Raw genomic sequence first — 17,741 nt, 5'->3', positions numbered from 1 at the left:
TCTATGTACTGTGTGCATAGCCAGTCCTAATCCTGGATAAAATGTGAATGGATGTTATTATAAAACGGTAGACAGAGCCTCCCCCCAATGCTGTAGCTTTCTTTGACAGTCCCACTGCCAAAATGTTTGTAGTCAGAAACACCACGATTGCCTCACGAGTCTCAAAACTCACTGTCGTACAATCTACGACCCCGTCGGATGTAGGGAGTGCAATATTATACCAGCCGGCGTCGTTAATCCGCCTGTCAGAATCGCTCCGGTTCGGTGTGCCTAACCTAATCGCGGAAGCGCCGTGCTAAGGCGCGAGACTTTCCCGGGAGGTTAGCTACTGCACATCAATTTATTTTCAAATTTCTGAGTTGTATAGAGTTTCGGAAGTGGACTGCGGTCTGTGAAACTGAACGTTAAAGCTAGTCGAGCTATGACCCAGGGAGGTTCATGTGAAGTAGCGAAACTTTCTTCTGAAATCTATCTTTTGCTACGTGAGTGATCAGTGTGAGAGAGGTGTGTGTGATCGTCACAAACTGTAACGAGTAATTTAGCAGACTGACTCCCACACGTGTCGGTTCAGTTGTTGCGTTGTATAATGTACCAAGTGTACAGATTCGCGCATCAGCATCTAAGGAACTGTGTTTTAACTTAATATCTGGGTGCGTGTTACTTTTAATGAGGAAATAAATTTTAATTATTCCTATATTCGTGGCTACTACATCCCAGTTTCATTCCGCTTCCTAGTCAGGTTCCTTAAAATCAGCCGTTTAGCTCCTCCCCGTAATAACACTTCAATGAAATTTAACATGATTATGGTATATTCAGTATATGGATTGGTATTATCAAATGATCTGTTAGGTGGTGACCTTTTATCAGTGTAATTAATTAATATTTTAATAGATTTAGCTCACTAATCAGAAATTTTGATGATTGGCACTTATTCGAGGCAAGTGAACTTAGGTTCTGGTTACATAGTCGTTCTTGAGATTTGGGAAATCAGGAAACAGATGTTTCGCGAAGTTGATCCCACCAGTACCTTCCAATAATAAAAGACGACAGGTAGCACTCACAGTGGCCTGGTTGTTCAAAAGCTGCTACACGTTACTGAATGCATTATCAACATCGTAAAAAAATAAAACAATATAATCAATCACAGTAATTCTTTGACAATGTGTCATTTTCATCAATCCATATAAGTATATCTAACATTCTTAGTGGCTGTAGACACGTGATTTGAGGAATTAATTGTAGAATAAAGAGTTCCTTCGAAAATTTGATGCTTATATTTCAAAGGCGAAGCAGATGTTGTTTATAATAACATGAGTCCTGTGGAGGGTCTAATGAAACGGGTCCACTCTGGATGAGATGCAGAAGGAAAGTAAAATTATTTGGAACTGTCTGCAGGAGAACCCGCAGTTGTCTCGCAAGCAAGGTTGAGGTGGCGACCGCTATGCGGGTTCCCTCTGTGTCCAATGCGGGGTGCGCGCAGCAAGTGGTCGGCGCACACTTCAAAGAGCAGGCCGCCCCACGGCAGTGCGCCCGCCACCATCTCAGCACTCGGCAGCCGCCGCCTGACGCGATTAACACCGGGCAGGCCTGTTTGCGCTCCTGGCGGCCGCTCGCCGCCCGCCGCGGGGATTAGGCCTCCCTCGTCTGCCGCCCCCGCCGCCGCCCCTGCCTCCACCCCCACCGCTACCGCGCCACGCACGTGCCTGTCGCTGTTTAATCAGTGTCCCGCGCTGGAGGTGCCGGTCCGCACGCCCACCGGATTATGGACAGCGGCCGACAGTCACGGGTGGCTGGACATCAACTGGCTGGATATTCCCGCGCGCTTCATTGGCGGGTCGCCGTGTAAATGGGGGCGGCATCTGACAGCAATAACCCCCTGTGGTCCTGTTACGATTATACTGTTTAGTCCATGACTCCTCTCGCTTTTCAAATGCTGACAGATGAAGACGATTTGTGGAATGCTACAGGGTGTCCGAAAAGTCTTTCCCTGATTACATAAATTGATAACTCAGGCTAGAAGTAAGATACAAATATGAAACTGGTGTCTAATTGTTTACAAACTATCAAAGTTTTTTTCACACATCAGTAAACGTCCACATGAGCACCCTTGGTAGCACGTAGCACATCTAGGCGATATTCAGTTTCCGTCCACACATTAGCCAACATCACTGGAGGGATCGATTCAACGACTGTGGTTATCCGTTGCCGCAGGGTTTCAAGATCTGGTACACGTGTTTGGTAGACCTCGTCCTTGACATAACCCCATAACAAGAAGTCTAATGGGGTTATGTCAGGAGAGCGTGAAGGTCTAACCGTTGGCCCATCACGACCAGTCCATCGCCCAGGAAAGGTCATATCGAGATAGGCACGGTAGTCCAAACCCCAATGAGGCGGTGCACCGTCTTGCTGAAAAAAGACATCGGGGGATACTGAAGCAGCAGAGGAACAGCATACAGTTGCAACATGTCCAGATACACTGCAAATGTGACGGTAGCCTCAGCGAAGCAGAATGTCCCGATAATTCGATCGTGCAATAGCGTGCACCAACATTCGCCTTTGGACTGCCTCTGGTGCACTCCATGACCTCGCCAGGGGGTTGTGAACCCCAAATGCGCACATTATGGCGATTCAATACTCGACTGACAAAAAAGGTTGCTTCGTCGGAAAAGACAATTCGTCTGAGATAACCATCATCGTCCTCAATACGTGATAGCATCTCGACCGCAAAGTCATTCGACGTGTACTGTCATTGGGCAACAAGGCCTGAAAGATTTGCGCTTTGTATGCACGGAGAGAAGGAAACATAGTAGGTGAATATGGATTGGGGCTAAGAAATGAAAGAGGAAGCCGCCTAGTAGAATTTTGCACAGAGCACAACTTAATCATAGCTAACACTTGGTTTAAGAATCATGAAAGAAGGTTGTATACGTGGAAGAACCCTGGAGATACTAAAAGGTATCAGATAGATTATATAATGGTAAGACAGAGATTTAGGAACCAGGTTTTAAGTTGTAAGACATTTCCAGGGGCAGATGTGGACTCTGACCACAATCTATTGGTTATGACCTGTAGATTAAAACTGAAGAAACTGCAAAAATGTGGGAAATTAAGGAGATGGGACCTGGATAAACTGAAAGAACCAGAGGTTGTACAGAGTTTCAGGGAGAGCATAAGGGAACAATTGACAGGAATAGGGGAAAGAAATACAGTAGAAGAAGAATGGGTAGCTCTGAGGGATGTAGTAGTGAAGGCAGCAGAGGATAAAGTAGGTACAAAGACGAGGGCTGCTAGAAATCCTTGGGTAACAGAAGAAATATTGAATTTAATTGATGAAAGGAGAAAATATAAAAATGCAGTAAATGAAGCACGCAAAAAGGAATACAAACGTCTCAGAAATGAGATCGACAGGAAGTGCAAAATGGCTAAACAGGGATGGCTAGAGGACAAATGTAAGGATGTAGAAGCTTATCTCACTAGGGGTAAGATAGATACTGCCTACAGGAAAATTAAAGAGACCTTTGGAGAAAGGAGAACCACGTGTATGAATATCAAGAGCTCAGATGGCAGCCCAGTTCTAAGCAAAGAAGGGAAGGCAGAAAGGTGGAAGGAGTATATAGAAGGTTTATACAAGGGCGATGTACTTGAGGACAATATTATGGAAATGGAAGAGGATGTAGACGAAGACGAAATGGGAGATACGATACTGCGTGAAGAGTTTGACAGAGCACTGAAAGACCTGAGTCGAAACAAGGCCCCCGGAGTAGACAACATTCCATTAGAACTACTGACGGCTTTGGGACAACCAGTCCTGACAAAACTCTACCAGCTGGTGAGCAAGATGTATGAGACAGGCGAAATACCCTCAGACTTCAAGAAGAATATAATAATTCCAATCCCAAAGAAAGCAGGTGCTGACAGATGTGAAAATTACCGAACTATCAGTTTAATAAGCCACGGCTGCAAAATACTAACGCGAATTCTTTACAGACGAATGGAAAAACTGGTAGATGCAGACCTCGGGGAGGATCAGTTTGGATTCCGTCGAAATGTTGGAACACGTGAGGCAATACTGACCTTACGACTTATCTTAGAAGAAAGATTAAGAAAAGGCAAACCTACGTTTCTAGCATTTGTAGACTTGGAGAAAGCTTTTGACAATGTTGACTGGAATACTCTTTTTCAAATTCTAAAGGTGGCAGGGGTTAAATACAGGGAGCGAAAGGCTATTTATAATTTGTACAGAAACCAGATGGCAGTCATAAGAGTCGAGGGGCATGAAAGGGAAGGAGTAGTTGGGAAAGGAGTGAGACAGGGTTGTAGCCTCTCCCCGATGTTATTCAATCTGTATATTGAGCAAGCAGTAAAGGAAACAAAAGAAAAATTTGGAGTAGGTATTAAAATTCATGGAGACGAAGTAAAAACTTTGAGGTTCGCCGATGACATTGTAATTCTGTCAGAGACGGCAAAGGACTTGGAAGAGCAGTTGAACGGAATGGACAGTGTCTTGAAAGGAGGATATAAGATGAACATTAACAAAAGCAAAACGAGGATAATGGAATGTAGTCAAATTAAATCGGGTGATGCAGAGGGAATTAGACTGGGAAATGAGACACTTAAAGTAGTAAACGACTTTTGCTATTTAGGAAGTAAAATAACTGATGATGGTCGAAGTAGAGAGGATATAAAATGTAGACTGGCAATGGCAAGGAAAGCGTTTCTGAAGAAGAGAAATTTGTTAACATCGAATATAGATTTATGTATCAGGAAGTCGTTTCTGAAAGTATTTGTTTGGAGTGTAGCCATGTATGGAAGTGAAACATGGACGATAACTAGTTTGGACAAGAAGAGAATAGAAGCTTTCGAAATGTGGTGCTACAGAAGAATACTGAAGATAAGGTGGATAGAGCACGTAACTAATGAGGAGGTATTGAATAGGATTGGGGAGAAGAGAAGTTTGTGGCACAACTTGACTAGAAGAAGGGATCGGTTGGTAGGACATGTTTTGAGGCATCAAGGGATCACAAATTTAGCATTGGAGGGCAGCGTGGAGGGTAAAAATCGTAGAGGGAGACCGAGAGATGAGTACACTAAGCAGATTCAGAAGGATGTAGGTTGCAGTAGGTACTGGGAGATGAAGCAGCTTGCACAGGATAGAGTAGCATGGAGAGCTGCATCAAACCAGTCTCAGGACTGAAGACAACAACAACAACAACATGCACGCAACAATTAACGTTTGTGTAAAATGTCATGGAGAGAGCTTTTTGGCATCTGCAATTCACGTGAGGCCCTACGCACCGATATCTTCGGACTTCACAGAAAAGACTGCGTTACAGCTGCCACCCTGTCTGCTGACGTTCTTGGTCGACCAGACCTCGGAAGGTCGGCAACCAATTCTGTGTTCTTGAACTTCTCGTACCAGGCTTTAATGGATGGAAACCAGTGTCCTGCACCGTCATCCACCGAGACAATAGAACATCGCATTCATGGGAGAGACAAGGCTTTCCTACGCAGCAGGTAGCTCAGCCTTCTCCACTGGCCACTGTGACAGTCAGTCGTGAGTACTGAACAACAAACAACATTGCGATACGTTTTGCCTAAGGTGCGTCAGCGCACAAAGTCACAACTGCTGCAGAAGAGGAGGCCTTGAGTCAGGTAGTGGCAGCAATAATTTTGACGCCGTGTAGCGTCATTGGATGACGTTTCTGGACACAGCTTCCAAGCCTCTAGTCCTCAAGACACCCTCTAGATCCCCTCGAATTTTCCTGCCACATTTCTGTGTCACCCTGTATGAAGTGTTGGGGAAGTGTGTGTGTGTGGGGGGGGGGGGGGGGGGAATGGGGGAGGGGAGGGAAGAGAGGGGAGACGCAGTAAACAATGGAGATGTTGTAGTAATGCGGAAACGGAGCGGTTTACCTGACGTCCAAAAACGGACGTGATCATTGGCTTTGGGCCAAGGGTGAAAAAATTTCCGAAATGGGTAGGTTTGTAAACTGTTCTCCTGCCGCCGTGCTTGAAGTACACAGTGCAAGGTAAATGGTTTTATCCAAAATCGGCACTGTAGAGCAGCTGATTAACCAGATGAACCAAACGGCAACAAAGAGTGTCTCCTCAACGACAGTTTAGCGAACGTTGCTGCATCTCGGCCTCCGCAATAGGGACCTGTGTCATACACCCATGCTGACTGTTTTGTTCATCAGCTGGAGCTTGCACGCGTCTATCCTTGGGACCATGTCTGCCTCTACAGGTAATTTTTTTTCCTCATAACGATGGAATCTGCCAACAGCACAGTGCAACGTGTCATGCAGCTCACAGTGTACATGCGTGGTTCGAAGAACACCACGACGCGTTGCCGTACTCCCCTGACCACCAAACTCACCTGATCTAAACCCAATCGGAAATCTTTGGGACCAACTCCATCCGGCCTTTCGCACCATGGTTCCACAACCGAGAAACCTAGGGTAGCGGTCCACGGCCCTGGAGTCGGCATGGCTGAACACCCCTGTCGGCCCTTCCACAACCTCACTGATTCTCTCGTCCCACCTCTCTCAGCGGTCACCTCTGCAATAGGTGCCTGTTCAGGCTTCGGACAGGCCGTCACGTTAATGTGAGTGGACAGTGTGTTACAATCTTAGTGATTGCTTGCTGAGGCTTTCTCAACCAGGTGCCACAGTGGGAAGCGTTCCTAAAAAGCAGTGGAGCTCACGTCATACTACGTATAGAAAACATTAAGATATCTAAGGAAAATGTAAGCATACGTCGAAAATGTGAAAATTACCGAACTATCAGTTTAACAAGTCACGGCTGCAAAATATTAACGCGGACTCTTTACAGACGAAAGGAAATACTAGTAGACGCCGACCTCGGGGAAGATCAGTTTGGATTCCGTAGAAATGTTGGAACACGTGAGGCAATACTGACCCTACAACTTATCTTAGAAGCTAGATTAAGGAAAGGCAAACCTAAGCTTCTAGCATTTGTAGACTTAGAAAAAGCTTTTGACAATGTTGACTGGAGTTCGCTCTTTCAATTTCTGAAGGTGGCAGGGGTAAAATACAGGGAGCGAAAGGCTATGTACAATTTGTACAGAAACCAGATGGCAGTTATAAGAGTCGAGGGACATGAAAGAGAAGCAGTGGTTGTGAAGGGAGTGAGACAGGGTTGTAGCCTCTCCCCGATGTGATTCAATCTGTATATTGAGCAAGCAGTGAAGGAAACAAAAGAAAAATTCGGAGTAAGTATTAAAATCCACGGAGAAGATATAAAAACTGTCAGAGTCAGCAAAGAACTTAGAAGAGCAGTTGAATGGAATGGATAGTGTCTTGAAAGGAGGGTATAAGATGAAAATCAACAAAAGCAAAACGAGGATAATGGAATGTAGTCGAATTAAGTCAGGTGATGCTGAGGGAATTTGATTAGAAAATGAAAGACTTAAAGTAGTAAAGGAAATCTGCTCTTTGGGGAGCAAAATAACTGATGAAGGTCGAAGTAGAGAGGATATAAAATGTAGACTGGCAATGGCAACAAAAGCGTTTCTGAAGAAGAGACATTTTTTAACATCGGGTATAGATTTAAGTGTCAGGAAGTCGTTTCTGAAAGTATTTGTATGGAGTGTAGCCATGTATGGAAGTGAAACATGGACGATAAATAGTCTGGACAAGAAGAGAATACAAGCTTTTGAAATGTGGTGCTACAGAAGAATGCTGAAGATTCGATGGGTATATCACATAACTAATGAGGAAGTATTGAATAGGATTGGGGAGAAGTTTGTGGCACAACTTGACTAGAAGAAGGGATCGGTTGGTAGGACATGTGTTGAGGCATCAAGGCATCACCAATTTAGTGTTGGATGGCAGCGTGGAGGGTAAAAATCGTAGAGGGAGACCAAGAGATGAATACACTAAGCAGATGTAGGTTGCAGTAGGTACTGGGAGATGAAGAAGCTTGCACAGGATGGAGTAGCGTGGAGAGCTGCATCAAACCAGTCTCAGGACTGAAGACCACAACAAAAACTACAACGTCGAAAGAACGGGTTAGTGGTAGACATGGGAGTGGTGGTTTTTTCACAGTAGACAAGAAATTCAGATCACCCGAAACAGAAATTCAAACTACATGCAAGACTGTGTGGAGACAAAAATTACAATCGGATCCTTCTATCGACCACCAGGCTCACCGCCAAATGGAACCGAAAACCTTACAGAAAACCTAAGATAACGGCTATGTAAGTTACTCAGTCATACTGGCATCATCGGAAGGGACTTTAATCATCCAACAGTCAAATGGAAAACAAATTACAGTTTTCTAAGAGGTGGGCGTTACGAGACGTCCTCAGAAACACTAGTAAGTTCCCCTGAGAACAGAGTAGAAGAGGTTATTCGGAGGTCCATTCATAAGGGAAATACCTAGGATCTATAGCAACGAATAGACATGGTCTTTTTAATTATGTCCACATTGAAATTGGTATCAGTGAATATCAGATAGTTGTAGCAACAACAAGCAGAAAGGCTTATACGTTCAACAGTCTTGATAAAGAGGCAGTGGGGTGTATCTCTGGAAGGAATTCGAAACATTTATCTCTGGAGAGGAATATGCGGAAGATCTTAGGGTCAGGCTTTGAATAATATTTAACCTTGATAATACTTAACCATGCACTTGATAGGTATCTACCTAGAAGAACAATTCATTGGGACGGAGCCTCCATGGTATAAAGTCACTGGAAAAAAAAACTTTCGAGCAAACATAGACGACTGCGTAATAGACGTAAAACACAAAACAGAAAATAGAGCTGTACATAGGGAGATACCTCATGAAATATTTTTAGCTGTCAAAAGGACAATGCGTGAAACCTTCGACGACTGGCGCAGCAGAATGTTACCGAAAAATCTCTTACAAGCCACAAATAAATTCGGGCCATGTCTAATGTTAACTGTATCAAAGTTAGTGTTCATTAACTCATGGCCAGGACAGGAACTGAAACCGAGGGTTACAAAGCAAAAGCAGAAATTGTGAGCTCGTTTTCTAATGTACCTTTACAAAAACAGTCCACAATTATTGGCCCAATTTAGTTCTCGCACCACTGAAGAGGTGAGAATATAGATATTAGTGTCATGATGATGTTGAGAAACACCTAAAATCGCTCAAACTGGGCAAAGCTCCATGAACTGATGCAATCCCTATCAGATTCTGTACTGAATTTGCGGCTGTAGCCCCTCTTTTTAACAAAAATGTGCCGTAGATCCATAGAACTAAACACCGTATTCAATATTTCGAAAAAAACAACAGGTCTCGTTAGTAACAGTGATCAACAAAACTACCGTCCAGCATCGAAAGCACCCATCTTTTGTACAAACTTTGGACCTATTGTGATCCCAGCCATAACACGACGACTTCCTCAATGCCTACCAGTATGGATTCCGAGAACATCTATCATGTGAAAATCAACACGCAGTTTTTCACGTTACATACTAAAGACATGGAACAAGGCAGTCAGGTAGATAGAGTATTTCTAGCTTTCCGAAAAGCATTTGACTCAGCAACATACCTACGTGTATTATTAAGAGTACGACCGTACGGGTTATCAAGCTAAATTTGGGACTCGACTGAGGATTATTTAGGGAGATCGCAGCCGTTTGCTTGGGGAAGAGTCATCGACCGAAGCAGAAGTAACGTCAGGTGTGCCCCAAGGAAATGTCTCTGAACCCTTGCTGCTCATGTTGTGTGTTAATGACCTCGCAGTAAATATTAATATTAATCACAGGTTTTTAATAGCTGATGTAGTTTTCTATATTGAAGTACTGTCTGAAAACATTTCAAACGATTTCAGAGACTGGCAATTATCTTTAAATGTTAAAAAATATAGAATTGTGCACTTCATACAATGAAAAGAAATCTTTGTACCCTGTGAGTACAATGTCACCGAGTCGCCCACAACTCATACAAATACCTAGGTGTAAAATGTATGGGGACATGAAATGGAATGATCACATTGGTTCAGTCGTAGGTAAAGCAGGTGGCAGACTTCTGTTCATTGGTAGAGTACTTTTGAAATGCAATCAGTCTACAAAGGAGGTTGCCTACAAAACACATCCAGTTTACGAAAGTCCGTGGATAGGGTTTAGGTTCTCAGATATGTGTGCGGCTCTAAAACGTCTTAAGTAGTAGAAGCCAGTACTCGTACATTGTCCTCAACGACAAGTGTTCACCAGAGACAAGTGTATCATCAGGAGTGCCCCAGGGAAGTGTCACTGGATAGCTCTTCCTCTTTACATCAATAAATGATATGACGGACAGGGTGAGTAGCAATCTGGGACTGTTTGCTGATAATGCTGTTGTTTGCGGTAAGGTGTAGTCGTTGAGAGACTATAGGAAGATAAAAGATGTCTTAGACAAAATTCGTGTGATGAATGGCAGCTTGCTCTAAAAGTAGAAAATTGTAAATCAATGGAGACGAGTAGCAAAAAATCCGGTAATGTTCGAATACAGCATTAATAGAGCGTTGCTTGACACAGCGAGGTCGATTAAATATTTAGGTGCATCGTTGCAAAGCGATACGAAATGGGACGAGCATTTAAGGACGAAAGTATGAAAAGCGGTATATTGGGAGAATTTTAGGGAAGTGTAACTCATCTATAAAGATGGTGGTGTGTAGAACAATAGCGCCACCCATTCTTAAGTAATGCCCAAGTGTTTAGGATTTCCAACAGGTGGGACTGAACAAACAAGCAGTTCGTAGCCTTGCTGCTAAATATGTTACCGGCAGGTTCAATCAATACACTAGTATTACGGAGATGCTTAATGACCGCAAATGGGAATCACATTAGGGAAGACAAAGTTGTTTTCGCGAAAAACTATTCAGAAGATTTATAGAACCGGTATGTGAAGATGGCTGCAGAGCGATATCACAACCCCCTACGTACAATTTGTGTAAGGACCATAAAGATAAGCGAAATAAGTACGGAGGCATATTAACAGTCGTTTTTCCATCGCTCTATTTTCGAGTGGAACAGGGAAGGAAGTGACTAGTAGTAGTGCAAGGTGCCCGCAGCCAGGCATCATGCTGTGGCTTGCGGAGTTTGAAAGCAGACGTAGATGTAGTTTCTAGATTATTGCTATAATATGTCGGATCCGTACCAAATAGGACTAACAGGGGATTCTAAACGTATGCACAGAAGGGCACCACCAATATTCACATGTTCATTTCATCCATGGGAGTTTGTCAAAGACATCCTGAGGGAACTGTATTGGCTGACTCTTGAAGATAGGTGCAAACAATTCCGAGAAATGTTACTTACAAAATTTCATAAAAAGCTGTAAATTATGAATTTAGGGTTATACTACAGCCCCCTAAGGACCGATCCTTAGAATTCGCGATGACACGATTAGATTAAATAAAGCGCGATCAGAGGTACTTAAACTATAGTTCTTCCCAAGAGCTGTACGAAAAATAAAGCCACTAATAATAGGTACGTAACAGTGGTTAGTACAGATGAATGAAGATGTAAGCTGGACTGCTACGCGAACGTGCCTGTTGGTTCAGCTAATGGCGTGTGAAGCAAAGAGTATTGTGGAGCCTTCATCCCCACTTACGACTTCCTTCCAGTAGCACATCTTTTCAATTCGAGGTTACTGTGTAGTAAAAAATCACTTTCAGTTCGGCACCCAATACTATCGAATGAATCTAATTTGAAAGGGTATCACTAGCCTTTAGCCAGTGTTCTTGTCATTATAAGCCAGCTTTGCGCCATAAAAAATAGCAAGTACCGGTACTTGAGAAATAATACTGCTTTACCTGATGCTGTTAAAACTATAAACACCTAGTAGGAAATAATGAAGCTCAAAATCAAAGTGGCTGTAATGAGAAGAGGGAAATGGAGTTCATAGCTGTTCGCCTGAATTAGAGAGTGGGAGTCCTAAATTTATATTTTTATTTATTCCATAAGATCACTGACGCTCTGGCCACTAATACAAAGACATTGTTGTCTGCTCAAAACAAGAGAGTTGAGACTGAAGGAGGATACATAAACACTAATGTCTAAAACTAAAACAAGAAAACGGAAATTTGCGAGGTTGCGTTTATTTCGACACAAAACAGTATAAACGTACGATAGTGAAGTAGAAACCAAGTAAAAAATTCAGAATGTAAGCAACTGCAATTTGCATAAGGGTAGAGAAAACGTTATTCGTTTTTTTTTTCAGTTTAATGGTTTTGCACAAACATTTCGACATGCAGTGAATGTGCTCAGTATGGGGTGAGACCACCTCTGTCAGCAATACATACCTAACAACGATGGGGCATGCTGTGAATTACATCACAGACTCATGCTGAGGCAATAACACCCATTCTCCCTGCAAAGCTACTCGCAAGTCTTGGAGAATGGTTGGTGGATGCTGACGTGATGCAGTACGTCTCCCTAGTGGGTCCCAGACATGTTGTACGCGACTCAAATCGAGAGAGCAAGCAGGACACGACACGCCATGTGTGCAATATCTTCTGTTTCCAAGAGAACATCAACTACCCGTGCTCTATGAGATCGAGCATTATCATCCATCAATACGAAGATCCCAAGATCTCATCACGACACCTGACAGTAGTTAAATATTGCCGATTCACCCCTGTAATTTCAAGAAAAGTTTTTCCAGTGGTCAACATAATCCATTCTGACACTATTAGGAATCCTCCTTGATATCGGTTCCTTTCCGCAATGTTTGGGTCCCGAAATCGTGTTCCACTTTTCCTCCAGTTGTGAATCCACCGAAAATCACTCCCGAGGCGAAATCGGGACTCATCTGCGAAAAGAACGTTGGTCCACTGACCGCCTATTCAGGTGGCGCGTTGACTACTCCACTCGAGACATTCTCTTCAGTGAAGACGCGTCAGACGTACGCATACAAATGTCTCCGACAATAAAGGTCACTCGGCCGAAGCCTTCGGTGCACCGTTTGGCTCCATAAAACACGTCCAGTGGATGCTGCGAAGTCAGATGCCAGTTGCCGCGCAGTAACAAGGTGGTACTTTCGTGCTCTTCCAGTCTTCTCTCTCTGACGTGACACTTGTTCGGCCCTGTCAATGTCTGCTGTATTAGTTGCTGTCTTGAAGATGGCTTCAGCTGCGTAAATTGTTTTTGGTTGTATAATCCATTTATAATGTTTCAAATTTGCATCTACGGATATGCTTTTTTGTTGTATGTGTTTTTAATAATGTATTTTCCTTTGTTCAGTTTTTTATTCTGTTTCACCATGATGATTTCTTATTTCGATCGTAAGCTAAGGTTTCACCTAAACACATTTATCAACAATTTCGATTTATTTTTCTCCTATTGTAATTTTCGTCGCGAGAGATGAATCAGTTAGCATAATTGGTTTTTTCAAACTATAATCTGAGGGCAATTTTCTGTTCTATTTCTTATAGTGCTTTAACTTGTTGCCTCGTTTCTTGAACATTGTTGCTGGGAGAGTAAGGTCGTCAGCAAATTCCAAGCGGTTCAGACTTATATCATTTTTAGCAGTTGCAATTCTTACGTTCTTTCGGTTATCTTTGTACTATTCTCTCATTATGTGCTCCAGGGCTCAACTGAACAGTAATAGTGCTACACAGTCACCTTCTCTTAAGCCTATTTTTATAAGAAGAGGTTCAGAAATTTCTGCTCTAAACCTCACTTTCTGTTTGCTGTACGTCAGAGTACGTAATTCCGGTTAATTCAGTTGGTTTAGGATGGAGTCCCAGATTCCTTGAAATTTTTAGTACTGAAGGTCTATGTAGGCAGTCAAACGCCTTCTTAAAATCTACAAATGTTGTAGCCAGAGATTTGCTCCGTTTCCTGTAGTATGCCAAAATCAGTTTGAAACTAATGGTCTGCTTTGCACAGCTTCCCTATGGACTGAAACCTGCCTAATAATACTCTGACTCCTGTTTCAGTAGTTACTTTATTCTTCCACAAAGGATCTAGGATAAAACCTTCTATGTGTAGTCTAGGACTGAGATTCCTTTGCAGTGGTATGGACTGCTCTTATTCTCCTTCTTGTGTAGTGGATGGATGATGGTCATAGTCCAATGTCCAGGGAATTATTCTGTTATCCACATTTTTGTTAGAGCCTTGCGTAAGGAGGTATTGACCATGTCAGTTGAAAATATCCACATCTCAACAAAACATGATCTTCTCCACATGCCTTATAAAATTTTTGTCCATTGAAGACTCTGAGAGACTGCAGGGCACTCTCACGTCTGATACAGTGTTATGCTGCTTAATGTTCTTACCTTCATTACTTGGTTGCTATACTGGATACGATCTGACTTCATTCATATGATGAAATGGTTGGCAGTAGCTAAAGCTCTTGCTCGTGTGCTCTAGTGAAGGAATAGCAGTAAGCTTTACCTGCATTCAAAGGAAGAGGGTGCTGAGTTAATTGACTAAAGTAAAAGCATACGGTGGCTGGGGGACGAAGAGAGCGTTTTTTTCTGCGGAATCTGGGTGAAAACATTTGTGGACTGCCCAGTCCCAAGTTTTCATTGTGCAGACACATTGGATGACACCAGTCAGTTATCGGCCGCATCCAGGTTGGCTGACTAGAACCGAGAAGTCGCTGGAACTACAGGCAGAGTATTCATTGATGACCGGCAATAAAGCAGAGGATGGGCCATTGTTAGGTAGGAAGTCAATAAGACGGCTATGAGTTTCTGTACATTTCCATGGGACAGCGCAGCGTCACCCAGGCCTCCAGACGCTGCTACAAAACGTATTTGTGAAAGCATGAGGCTTTTAGCAAGATTATGGCCGTTCTTTGGAAAATTCGAAATGGACACAACAGGAGATGGCTGAGCGGTTCTAGGCGCTTCAGTCTGGAACTGCGTGACAACCAGGGTCGCGGGTTCGAATCCTGCCTCGGGCATGGATGTGGTGTGTGGTGCCCTCAGGTTAGTTAGGCTTAAGTAGTGCAAACTTCGGGGACTGATGACCTCAGATGTTAAGTCCCATCGTGCTCAGAGATATTTTGAAGAACAAGGAGAGATAACGATATTTTTATGAATGGCTGTGGTTCAATCTAGGCCATGCTTATTGGAAAGACATGGCGTAAACGTATAGGAAAGAGGCCACGAAGCTGAATCTTTTTTTCTTTTATCCCACTTAACTTTAAAAGTCGCTGGTTGGTGAAATCTATGTTTGCAGAAAAAGGGGCAGTCTCCCAACTTCGAATGGCGCACTCCAGCTCATGATTGGCTTGTGCTAAAGTGGGAGTAGCCTAAGAAGTAAATGTGATATGCTACCTAGCTGGCGAGGAAAGCTGAGAGAAAGTGAAGAACACACTCTTGTACTGGCGCTTTGCTAGTAAAGAACGGCATCTTTACCTAGACAGTGGGACTTGTGTCCTTTGCTAGTGTGCCATTTAGAGCCTCCGCCAGTCACCATCTGAACCATCAGCGGTACTGTTTCTTGCACCACGCACACAAAAAGTGATGCGTGGGTGTACTTACTTGTCTTGATTCGGCCATCTAATTGTTTCACATATTCTGTCACAGAGTCAAATTGATTTGGCAGACCAGCAAACAGGTCATCCTGCACATTGGGATCCACGGGGGTTTCAGTGGTTCATAGGGAAGTACCTGGATTTCAAATCAGCCTAACATGAGACCGTATATTTGCATACTTCCCGGCGCGCACTTATGATAACAGATTATCGCTCTCCATGACTGCAGACGCCGAGTGTATCGTGGTGTACGCCCTGACCAGTAGAAGGATAAAGTATTTGCTGCTATGGCGTAGTGCTCCAGTATACGCTTCTCAACACCCTGTTCTTTGGAACTATTTTCCTTATGGGATAGTGGAGTACAGATGTTTGACAGCATAGTTTTAGTGCCATATTACGGATTCACATGTATGAAGTCCGGTAAAGCGATTAGTTCTGGTTAGTGTTGTGTATTGATCCCTAGCTGATCACTTTGTTCACCAAAGCCAGCATATCATTTAAAGCGTTTCTCAAATATAAAAATTAAATGTTTGTGTGGCGTTCCTTTAGTCATCTTCTGTCATTTGATGTTAAGAATGAATAAATCAATTGTTATTTAGACCACAAATCCTACCAGTGTTCTGATTAACATGGTTGTGGCTGTGATCTTCAATCGAGTGATTGGTTTGATGCGGCTCTCCATGCTACTCTATCCTGTGCAAGCTTCTTCATCTCCCAGTACTTACTACAACCTATATCCTTCTGAATCTGTTTAGTGTATTCATCTCTTGGTCCCTCTCTACGGCCGGAGTGGCCGTGCGGTTCTAGGAGCAACAGTCTGAAACCGAGGGACCGCTACGGTCGCAGGTTCGAATCCTGCCTCGGGCATGGATGTGTATGATGTCCTTAGGTTAGTTAGGTTTAATTAGTTCTAAGTTCTAGGTGACTGATGACCTCAGAAGTTAAGTCGCACAGTGCTCAGAGCCATTTGAACCTCCCTCTACGATTTTTACCCTAAACGCTGCCCTCCAGTACTAAATTTATGAGCCCTTGATGCCTCAGAATATGTCCTACCAACCGATCCCTTCTTCTAGTCAAGTTGTGTGACAAATTTCTCTTCTGCCCAGTTCTATTTAATACTTCTTCATTAATTATGTGATCTACCCAACTAATCTTCAGCATTCTTCTGTAGCATTATATTTCGAAAGCTTCAATTCTCTTTTTGTCTAAACTATTTATCGTCCATGTTTCACTCCCATACATGGCTACACTCTATACAAATACATTCAGAAACGACTTCCTGACACTTCAATCTATACTCGATGTTAAAAAATTTCTCTTCTTCAGAAACGCTTTCCTTGCCATTGCCAGTCTACATTTTATATCCTCTCTACTTCGACCATCATCAGTTATTTTGCTCCCCAAATAGCAAAATTCCTTTACTACTTTAAGTCTCTCATTTTCTAATCTAATTCCCTCAGCATCACCCAATTTAATTCGACTACATTCCATTATCCTCGTTTTGCTTTTGTTGATGTTCATCGTATAACCTCCTTTCCATAAACTGTCCATTCCGTTCAGCTGCTCTTCCAGATCCGTTGCTGTCCCTGACAAAATTACAATGTCATCGGCGAACCTCAAAATTTTAATTTCTTATACATGGATTTTAATTCCTAATCCGAATTTTTGTTTTGTTTCCTTTACTGCTTGCTGAATATACAAATTGAATAACATCGTGAATAGGCTACAACTCTGTCTCACTCCCTTCCCAACCAATGCTTCCCTTTCATGCCCCTCGACACTTATAACTGCCATCTTGTTGCTGTACAAATTCTAAATGGCCTTTCGCTCCCTGTATTTTACCCCTGCCACTTTCAGAGTTTAAAGAGAGTATTCCAGTCAACATTGTCAAAAGCTTTCTCTAAGTCTACAAATGCTAGAAACGTAGGTTTGCCTTCCTTAATCTATTTTCTAAGATAAGTCGTAGGTGCAATATTGCCTCACGTGTTCCAACATTTTGACGGAATTCAAACTCATCTTCCCCGAGGTCGGCTTCTACCAGTTTTTTCATTCGTCTGTAAACAAATCGTGTTACTATTTTGCAGCTGTGGCTTATCAAACTGATAGTTCGGCAATTTTCCCATCTGTCAACACCTGCTTTCTTCGCGATTGGAATTATTATATTCTTCTTGAAGTCTGAGGGTATTTCGCCTGTATGATACACATTGCCCACTAAATGGTAGAGTTTTGTTAGGCCTGGCTCTCCCAACGCTGTTCTAATGGAATGTTGTCTGCTCCTGGGG

Source organism: Schistocerca gregaria, chromosome 1, assembly GCF_023897955.1.
Source record: "Schistocerca gregaria isolate iqSchGreg1 chromosome 1, iqSchGreg1.2, whole genome shotgun sequence".
Taxonomy (NCBI): domain Eukaryota; kingdom Metazoa; phylum Arthropoda; class Insecta; order Orthoptera; family Acrididae; genus Schistocerca; species Schistocerca gregaria.
This window is presented reverse-complemented; position numbering follows the sequence as displayed.